Source organism: Triticum dicoccoides, chromosome 3A (genome assembly GCF_002162155.2).
Source record: "Triticum dicoccoides isolate Atlit2015 ecotype Zavitan chromosome 3A, WEW_v2.0, whole genome shotgun sequence".
In the NCBI taxonomy this organism is placed as follows: domain Eukaryota; kingdom Viridiplantae; phylum Streptophyta; class Magnoliopsida; order Poales; family Poaceae; genus Triticum; species Triticum dicoccoides.
Genome location: NC_041384.1, coordinates 492,752,311 through 492,763,440, shown reverse-complemented (window position 1 = coordinate 492,763,440; position 11,130 = coordinate 492,752,311).

Here is an 11,130-nt window from a genome sequence, read left to right as displayed (position 1 = left end):
ACTTTCTTTGGCCATGCTATTTTGAGAAGACATGATTGCTTTGTTAGTATGCTTGAAGTATTATTATTTTTATGTCAATATTAAACTTTTATCTTGAATCTTTCGGATCTGAATATTCATACCACAATTAAGAAGAATTACATTAAAATTATTCAAAGTAGCACTCCGCATCAAAAATTCTGTTTTTATCATTTACCTTCTCGAGGACGAGTAGGAATTAAGCTTGGGGATGCTTGATACGTCTCCAACGTATCTATAATTTTTGATTGCTCCATGCTATATTATCTACTGTTTGGATATTATTGGGCTTTATTATCCACTTCTATATTATTTTTGGGACTAACCTATTAACTAGAGGCCTAGCCCAGAATTGCAGTTTTTTTGCCTATTTTAGGGTTTCGAAGAAAAGGAATACCAAACGGAATGAAACCTTCGGGAACGTGATTTTCTCAACGAATAAGACCCAGGAGACTTGGACCCTACGTCAAGACACAAAAGAGGAGGCCACGAGGTAGGGGGCACGCCTACCACCCCCCAGGCGCGTCCTCCATCCTCGTGGGCCCCATGTTGCACCACCGACGTACTCCTTCCTCCCATATATACCTACTTTCTGTACCCACGAGATCCCATCTTGGGGCCTATTCTGGAGCTCCGCCGGAGGGGGCATCGATCACGGAGGGCTTCTAGATCAACACCATAGCCCCTCCGATGAAGTGTGAGTAGTTTACCTCAGACCTACGGGTCCATAGTTAGTAGCTAGATGGCTTCTTCTCTCTTTTTAGATCTGAATACAATATTCTCCCCCTCTCTTGTGGAGAACTATTCGATGTAATCTTCTTTTTGTGGTGTGTTTGTTGAGATCGATGAATTGTGGGTTTATGATCAAGTCTATCTATGAATAATATTTGAATCTTCTCTGAATTATTTTATGTATGATTGGTTATCTTTGCAAATCTCTTCGAATTATCAGTTTGGTTTGGCCTACTAGATTGGTCTTTCTTGCAATGGGAGAAGTGCTTAGCTTTGGGTTCAATCTTGCGGTGTCCTTTCCTAGTGACAGTAGGGGCAGCAAGGCACGTATTGTATTGTTTCCATCGAGGATAACAAGGTGGGGTTTTCATCATATTGCATGAGTTTATCCCTCTAAATCATGTCATCTTGCTTAAGGCGTTACTCTGTTTGTAACTTAATACTCTAGATGCATGCTGGATAGCGGTCGATGAGTGGAGTAATAGTAGTAGATGCAGGCAGGAGTCGGTCTACTTGTCTCGGACGTGATACCTATATACATGATCATACCTAGATATTCTCATAACTATGCTCAATTCTGTCAATTGCTCAACAGTAATTTGTTCACCCACTGTAGAATACTTATGCTCTCGAGAGAAGCCACTAGTGAAACCTATGGCCCCCGGGACTATCTTCATCATATTTAGTGAAACCATGTCGAACATGAATCATATAGTAGATATGATCAACATTGTGATGTTCACCATTGAAAACTACTCCATCTCACGTGATGATCGGACATGGTTTAGTTGATATGGATCACGTGATCATTTAGATGACTAGAGGGATGTCTATCTAAGTGGGAGTTCTTAAGTAATATGATTAACTAAACTGAAATTAATCATGAACTTAGTCCTGATAGTATTTGCATATGTATGTTTTAGATCAATTGCTCGCATATAGCTTCCCTATTTTATTAATGATATGTTCCTAAGAGAATTTTTTTGAAAGATGATAGTAGCAATGATGCGGACTGGGTCCGTGATATGAGGATAATCCTCATTGCTGTATAGAAGAATTATGTCCTTGATGCACCGCTAGGTGACGGACCTTTTGCAGGACGAGATGCAGACATTATGAACGTTTGACAAGCTCGGTATGACGACTACTGGATAGTTTAGTGCGCCATACTTTATGGCTTAGAACCGGGACTTCAAAAACATTTTGAACGCCATAGAGCATATGAGATGTTCCAAGAGCTGAAATTGGTATTTCAGACTCATGCCCGTGTTAAGAGATATGAGACCTCTGACAAATACTTTGCCAACAAGATGGAGGAGAATAGCTCAACCAGTAAGCATGTTCTCAGAATGTCTAAGTACTACAATCGCTTGAATCAAGTGGGAGTTAATCTTCCAGATAAGATAGTGATTGATAGAGTTCTCTAGTCACTATCACCAAGTTACTGGAACTTCGTGATGAACTATAATATGCAAGGGATGACGAAAATGATTCCCGAGCTCTTCGCAATGCTAAATTCAGCGAAGGTAGAAATCAAGAAGAGTATCTAGTGTTGATGGTTAACAAGACTGATACGTCTCCAACGTATCTATAATTTTTGATTCCTCCATGCTATATTATCTACAGTTTTGGACATTATTGGGCTTTATTATCCACTTTTATATTATTTTTGGGACTAACCTATTAACCGGAGGCCCAGCCCAGAATTGCTGTTTTTTGCCTGTTTTAGGATTTCGAAGAAAAGGAATACCAAACGGAGTCCAAACGGAATGAAACCTTTCGGAACGTGATTTTCTCAACGAATAAGACCCAGGAGACTTGGACCCTACGCCAAGACACAAAAGAGGAGGCCACGAGGTAGGGGGCGCGCCCTCCACCCTCGTGGGCCCCCTGTTGCTCCACCGACGTACTCCTTTCTCCTATATATACCTATGTACCCCCAAACGATCAGATACGGAGCCAAAACCCTAATTCCACCACTGTAACTTTCTGTATCCATGAGATCCCATCTTGGGGCTTGTTCCGGAGCTCCGTCAGAGGGGGGTATCAATCATGGAGGGATTCTACATCAACACAATAGCCCCTCCTATAAAGTGTGAGTAGTTTACCTCAGACCTACGGGTCCATAGTTAGTAGCTAGATGGCTTCTTCTCTCTTTTTGGATCTCAATACAATGTCCCCCCCCCCCTCTCTTGTGGAGAACTATTCGATGTAATCTTATTTTTGCGGTGTGTTTGTTGAGACCGATGAATTGTGGGTTTATGATCAGGTCTATCTATGAATAATATCTGAATCTTCTCTGAATTCTTTCATGTATGATTGGTTATCTTTGCAAGTCTCTTCGAATTATCAGTTTGGTTTGGCCTACTAGATTGGTCTTTCTTGCAATGGGAGAAGTGCTTAGCTTTGGGTTCAATCTTGCGGTGTCCTTTCCTAGTGGCAGTATTGTATTGTTGTCATCGAGGATAACAAGATGGGGTTTTCATCATATTGCATGAGTTTATCCCTCTACATCATGTCATCTTGCTTAAGGCGTTACTCTGTTTTTAACTTAATACTCTAGATGCATGCTGGATAGCGGTCGATGAGTGGAGTAATAGTAGTAGATGCAGGCAGGAGTCGGTCTACTTGTCTCGGACGTGATGCCTATATACATGATCATACCTAGATATTCTCATAACTATGCTCAATTCTATCAATTGCTCAACAGCAATTTGTTCACCCACCATAGAATACTTATGCTCTCGATAGAAGCCACTAGTGAAACCTATGGCCCCCGGGTCTATCTTCATCATATTAATCTCCTACTACTTAGTTATTTCCTTTGCCTTTTACTTTGCCTTTATTTTACTTTGCATCTTTATCACAAAAATACCAAAAATATTATCTTATCATATCTATCAGATCTCACTTTCGTAAGTGGCCGTGTAGGGATTGACAACCCCTATTCGCGTTGGTTGCGATGATTTATTTGTTTTGTGCAGGTACGAGGGACTCGCGCGTAGCCTCCTACTGGATTGATAACTTGGTTCTCAAAAACTAAGGGAAATACTTACGCTACTTTGCTGCATCATCCCTTCCTCTTCGGGGAATACCAACGCAGTGCTCAAGAGGTAGCAAAGACCACTAGTTTTAAGAAGAGGGGCAAAGGAAAAGAAAGGGAACTTCAAGAAGAATGGCAAGCAAGTTGCCACTGCCGTGAAGAAGCCCAAAGCTAAACCTAAGCCTGAAACTAAGTGCTTCTACTTCAAAGGGAATGGTCACTGGAAGCGGAACTACCCCAAATACTTAGCGGATAAGAAGGATGGCAAAGTGAACAAAAGTATATTTGATATACATGTTATTGATGTCTACTTTACTAGTGTTCATAGTAACCCTAGGGTATTTTATACCGCTTCAGTTTCTATGATTAGTAACTCGAAACAGGAGTTGCAAAATGAACAGAGACTAGTTAAGGGCAAGGTGACGATGTGTGTTGGAAATGATTCCAAGGTTGATAAGATCACCATCGCACACTCCTTTTACCTTTGGGATTAGTGTTGAACCAAAAATAAATGTTAATTGGTGTTTGCGTTGAGCATGAATATGATTGGATCATGTTTATTGCAATACGATTATTCATTTAAGTCAAAGAATAATTGTTGTCCTGTTTACATGAATAAAACCTTCTATGGTCATACACTTAATATAAATGGTTTATTGAATCTCGATCGTAGTAATACACATATTTATAATATTGATGCCAAAATATGCAAAGTTGATAATGATAGTGCAACATACTTGTGGTGCTGCCGTTTAGGTCATATTAGTGTAAACCGCATGAAGAAACTCCATGCGGATGGACTTTTGGAATCACTTGATTATGAATCATTTTATGCTAGCGAACCATGCCTCATGGGCCAGATGAATAGAACTTCGTTCTCCGGAACAATGGAGCGAGCCACTGACTTATTGGAAATAATACATACCGATGTATGCGGTCCGATGAGTGTTGACGCTCGCGGCAGGTATCGTTATTTTCTGACCTTCACAGATGATTTGAGTAGATATGAGTATATCTACTTAATGAAACACAAGTCTGAAACATTTGAAAAGTTCAAAGAATTTCAGAGTGAAGTGGAGAATCATCGTAACAAGAAAATAAAGTTTCTACGATCTGATCATGGAGATAAAAAATTTGAGTTACGAGTTTGGCCTTCGGTTGAAACAATGTCGAATAGTTTCGTAACTCACGCCACCTGGAACACCACAGCATAATGGTGTGTTCGAATGTCATAACCGTACTTTATTAGATATGGTGCGATCTATGATGTCTCTTACCGATTTACCACTATCGTTTTGGGGTTATGCATTAGAGACAATTGCATTCACGTTAAATAGGGCACCGTCTAAAAATCTGTTGAGATGACACCATATGAACTGTGGTTTAGCAAGAAACCTAAGCTGTCATTTCTTAAAGTTTGGGGTTGTGATGCTTATGTGAAAAAAATTCAAACTGATAAGCTCGAACTCAAATAGGATAAATGCGTCTTCATAGGATACCCAAAGGAGATTGTTGGGTACACCTTCTATCACAGATACAAAGGCAAGCTATTTGTTGCTAAAAATGCAGCCTTTCTAGAGACGGAGTTTCCCTCGAAATAAGTGAGTGGGAGGAAAGTAGAACTTGATGAGGTAATTGTACCTTCTCCCGAATTGGAAAGTAGTTCATCAGAGAAATCAGTTCCAGTGATTCCTACACCAATTAGTGAGGAAGCTAATGATGATGATCATGAAACTTTAGATCAAGTTTGTAGCGACCCGACCCCAAACGGTCAAGTCTCTATGCTTCAGTGTCATCCCTGGATTGGTAATGCTGACACACACAGTACTAGAAGGATTTATAACAGAGTAGCAATCACACACTTATTACATAGAATGTCTCAAGAGAGAACTTATTACAATAAGTATGGCTTAAGGCCATATAATATGATAACAACATGAATAAGAAGATCTAACCAGAAAGTTCAACTTAAGAACTCCGGTATGCAAAAAGAATCAAATCAAACGGAGCAACAAAACTCAAACTACGAAAGAAACAAGATCCGATTACTAATCTCGACTAAAGTCAAATTTTACTGTATCAACATCCTGTTCAAGTTGGTTAAACAGAAAGAGGGCTTCGAGACAAAGATCTAGGCGCTTAAATCGCCTGATTCCGATAAACGAGCGAAAAGATAAACTAAAACGAAAATCAGATCAGAAATCATGATCGAATATAATCGCGGAAAATCCGGAAAAAAAAACTGACGGACAGGCTAACAAATGATCGTTCGCTGTCTGTGGCTAACGGGTGAACACCGTTCGTTAAAACGAACGTATGGATGAACGTCTGCTAAGTAACTAAACCGAGAAAACCGGCGAACCGTTCTAAAAAAAGAACCGAAACTAGGGTTTTAAAAAAACGATGGTTTTACCTAAACCGGAAAAAACCGGACGGCGAGATTCGAACTCCGGCGCGGCTCCGGCGGCTTCCGGCGACTCGGGTGGCGGCGTGGGCAACGGCGGGGTGCGGCGGGGCGGCACGGGGTGGCGTGGGGTGGCGCGGGGTGGCTCAGCAGCAGCGGCGAGCGGCGGCGTCGGCGCAGGGCGCTCCAGGGGGGCCCCGGGTCAGATTTTAAAGGGGGGGGGGAAGGTGGCTTGCGGGAGGGAGCGGGGAGGCGTGGCCGGCTCGGCCTCGGCGGGCGGCGGCATGCTGGTCGCGGTCTCCGCGAGGGAGACGGCGGCGGCTGGGCCAACTGGGCCTCGGCCCAGCTCGGTCCGGCGGGCTTCTTTTAAAAAAATGTTCCGACGAAAATAAATCCAAGAAAAAAATTCTAAAAATGCCAAAACAATTTTTCACCGTCTAAATAAAATATTTAGAACAAGATGAACATTTTCTTGTCCCTAAAATGCAATTTTGAAAACCTACAATTTTTCTAATGCAAATAAAATTGCAATAAAATACGAATAAAAGAAAATATTTGATTTTAATATTTTCCCTCCAATATTTCATTTCCTTTGGAGAAGTCATATTATCTCCTCTCATATATTTTAACATGAAATATTTTCGGAGAGAAAAATAATTTTAACCAAAAATCCTCGTTTCAATATTTGATAAAATTCAAATATGAAAACAGTGAAATCCCCAACTCTCTCTCTGAGGGTCCTTGTGTTGCTTAGGATTTCAAGGATCAAGCCAAAATGCAATAAAATATGATATGCAATGACGACCTAATGTATAACATTCCAAATTGAAAACTTGGGATGTTACAAAGTTACTACCGAACCTCGTAGGTCAACCAGAGTAAGATCCGCACTAGAGCGGTACGGTAATCTTGTTCTGGAGGTCATGTTACTTGACCATGATGAATCTACGAACTATGAGGAAGCAATGATGAGCCCAGATTTCGTGAAATGGCTTGGGGCCATGAAATCTGAGATGAGATCCATATATGAGAACAAAGTGTGGACTTTGGTTGACTTGCCCGATGATCGGCAAGCCATAGAGAATAAAAGGATCTTCAAGAGGAAGTCGGATGCTGATAGTAGTGTTACTATCTACAAAGCTCGATTTGTCGCAAAAGTTTTCAACAAGTTCAAGGTGTTGACTACGATGAGATTTTGCTCGTAGCTATGCTTAAGTCTGTCTGAATCATGTCAGCAGTTGCCACATTTTATGAAATCTGGCAAATGGATGTCAAAATTACATTCCTTATTGGATTTCTTAAAGAAGAGTTGTATATGATACAACAAGAAGTTTTTGTCAATCCTAAAGGTGCTAACAAAGTGTGCAAGCTCCAGCGATCCATCTATGGACTGGTGCAAGCATCTCGGAGTTGGAATATACACTTTGATGAGTTGATCAAAGTATATAGTTTTATACAGACTTGCGGTGAAGCGTGTATTTACAAGAAAGTGAGTGGGAGCACAACAGCATTTCTGATAAGTATATGTGAATGACATATTGTTGATCGTAAATAATGTAGAATTTTCTAGAAAAGCATAAAGGAGTTTTTGAAAGGAGTTTTTCAAAGAAAGACCTCAGTGAAGCTGCTTACATATTGAGCATCAAGATCTATAGATATAGATCAAGACGCTTGATAAGTTTTCTCAATGAGTACATACCTTGCCAAGATTTTGAAGGAGTTCGAAATGGATCAGTCAAAGAAGGAGTTCTTGCATGTGTTGCAGGGTGTGAAGTTGAGTAAAGACTCAAAACCCGACCAAGACAGAAAATAGAAAGAGAACGAAAACTCATTCCCTATGCCTCAGTCATAGGTTCTATAAAGTATGCTATGCTGTGTACTAGACCTATTGTATACTTTAGCATGATTTTGGCAAGGGAGTACAATAGTGATCTAGGAGTAGATCACTAGACAACGGTCAAAATTATCCTTGGAGGGCTAAGGAAATATTTCTCAGTTATGGAGATGATAAAAGAGTTCGTCGTAAAGAGTTACGTCGATGCAAGCTTTTGACACCAATTTAGATGACTTTAAGTCTTGATCTAGATACATATTGAAAGTGGGAGCTATTAGCTAGAGTAGCTCCGTGCAGAGTATTGTAGACATAGAAATTTGTAAGATACATACGGTGTGACGCCCCCGACTCAATCGTACACTAATCATACACGCAAACATGTATGATCAAGATCAGGGACTCACTGGAAGATATCACAACACAACTCTACAAAAAAAATAAGTCATACAAGCATCATATTACAAGCCAGGGGCCTCGAGGCCTCGAATACAAGTGCTCGATCATAGACGGGTCAGCGGAAGCAACAATATATGAGTACAGACATAAGTTAAGTAAGTTTGCCTTAAGAAGGCTAGCACAAACTGGGATACATATCGAAAGAGGCGCATGCCTCCTGCCTGGGATCCTCCTAAACTACTCCCGGTCGTCGTCAGCGGGCTGCACGTAGTAGTAGGCACCTCCCGAGTAGTAGTGGTCGTCATCGACAGTGGCGTCTGGCTCCTGGATTCCACCGACTGGTCACAACAATCGGGTATAGGAAGGGGGGAAAGGGGGAACAAAGCAACCGTGAGTACTCATCCAAAATACTCGCAATCAAGGAGCTACACTACATATGTATGCATTGGTATCAAATGGAAAAGGGGTATCATATATGGAATGAACTGCAGAATGCCGGAATAAGAGGGGGGATAGCTATTCCTGTTGAAGACTACGCTTCTGGCAGCCTCCGTCTTGCAGCGTGTAGAAGAGAGCAGAAGATAAATCCACCAAGTAGCATCGTGTAGAATAATCCTACCCGGCAATCCTCTCCTCGTCGCCCTGTTAGAGAGCGACCACCGGGTTGTATCTGGCACTTAGAAGGGGGTGTTTTATTAAGTATCCAGTTCTAGTTGTCATAAGGTCAAGGTACAACTCCAAGTCGTCCTGTTACCGAGGATCACGGCTATTCGAATAGATTAACTTCCCTCCAGGGGTGCACCACATTTCCCAACACGCTCGATCCCCTTTGTCTGGACACACTTTTCTGGGTCATGCCCGGCCTCGGAAGATCAACACGTCGCAGCCCTACCTAGGCACAACAGAGAGGTCAGCACGCCGGTCTAAATCCTATGGCGCAGGGGTCTGGGCCCATCGCCCATTGCACACCTGCTCGTTGTGTACGCGGCCGGAAGCAGAACTAGCCCCCTTAATACAAGAGCAGGCTTATGGTCCAATCCGGTGCGCGCCGCTCAGTCGCTAACGTCACGAAGGCTTCGGCTGATACCACGACGTCGAGTGCCCATAACTGTCCCCGCGTAGATGGTTAGTGCGTATAGGCCAGTGGCCAGACTCATATCAAATACCAAGATCTCGTTAAATGTGTTATCTTGAAATAACTCCGAATGCCGACCAGGGCCAGGCCCACCTCTCTCCTAGGTGGTCTCTACCTGCCCTATCGCTTCGCCACAAAGATCCACACAGAGGGCTGTCGGTAAAGTATGTCCTTCCAGCCCCAAATTCGTGAATCAACCGTGGGTACTCCTCGAGCCAACCCGACTTTAGTCATCGCATGTATCATGTATAAAGTATATAGCATATACCCGTGATCACCTCCCGAGTGATCATGGCCCGACAGTATAGCATGGCAGACGGACAAGAATGTAAGGCCACTGATGATAAACTAGCATCCTATACTAAGCATTAGGATTGCAGGTAAAGGTAACAACAGTAGTAGCAAGGACAGGCTATGCATCAGGATAGGATTAACGGAAAGCAGTAACATGCTACACTACTCTAATGCAAGAAGTAGAGAGAAGAGTAGGCAATATCTGGTGATCAAAGGGGGGGCTTGCCTGGTTGCTCTGGCAAGAAAGAGGGGTCGTCAACAGCGTAGTCATACTGGGTAGCAGCAACGTCGGTCTCGGTGTCTAGCGAGAGAAGAGGGGGAAGAAACAATAAATATTAAGCAAACAGATGCATGACGATGCATGACATGACAAAGCGTGATGCTAGGTGTGCCCTAACGCGGTATGAGGTGGTACCGGTGAAGGGGGAAAACATCCGGGAAAATATCCCCGGTGTTTCGCGTTTTCGGACAAATGAATCGGAGGGGAAAAGTTGCGTGTTCGCTATGCTAGGGATGCGTGGCGGACGAACGGGCTGCGTATCCGGATTCGTCTCGTCGTTTTGAGCAACTTTCATGTACAGTTCTTCGATCCAAACTACGGTTTATTTTATAATGATTTTAAAAGATCTAAATCATCTTTAGCATGTATTTAATTATTTTAAATCAACATTATCCAGAACAGTGCATGATGACGTCAACATGACGTCAGCAGTCAACAGGGTTGACTGGTCAACCTGACCAGTGGGTCCCACTGGTCAGTGACACATTTTAATTATCCAAATTTAATTAATCTAAAAAGAATTAATTAGAGGTGGGCCCCACTGTCATTAACTGATTAATTAATTAACTAACAGTTTAATTAGTTTAGTTAATTGATTAGTTTAATTAATCAAAATTAATTAAGTTAATTAATTTTTTTAATTAATTAATTAATTTTATTTATTTATTATTTTTTATTCTTTTTTTTTTACAAAAAACGTTCTGGGGCCGTGGGGCCCCGTGTCATTGGGTCAGGGACACAAGCGGGCACATGCACGCGTTAACGGGCGCCAGGGTGTGCATACCCAATGACCAGTACGCGACGGCGTGGGGGAGGAGTGGGCGAGGCCGAGCGGCCGGACCAGCATGCCGTGGCAAACGCGGGGCTGGCGCGGCTAGCCAAAGCCGGCGAGGTAGGGGGAGGGCTTGCTAGCGGAGAGGGCGGCGGTGACAGGGGCGCGGGGAGGCATGGGGCCATGGGGCGCCGGCCAGTCGCCGGAGAAGGAGGGGGAGGG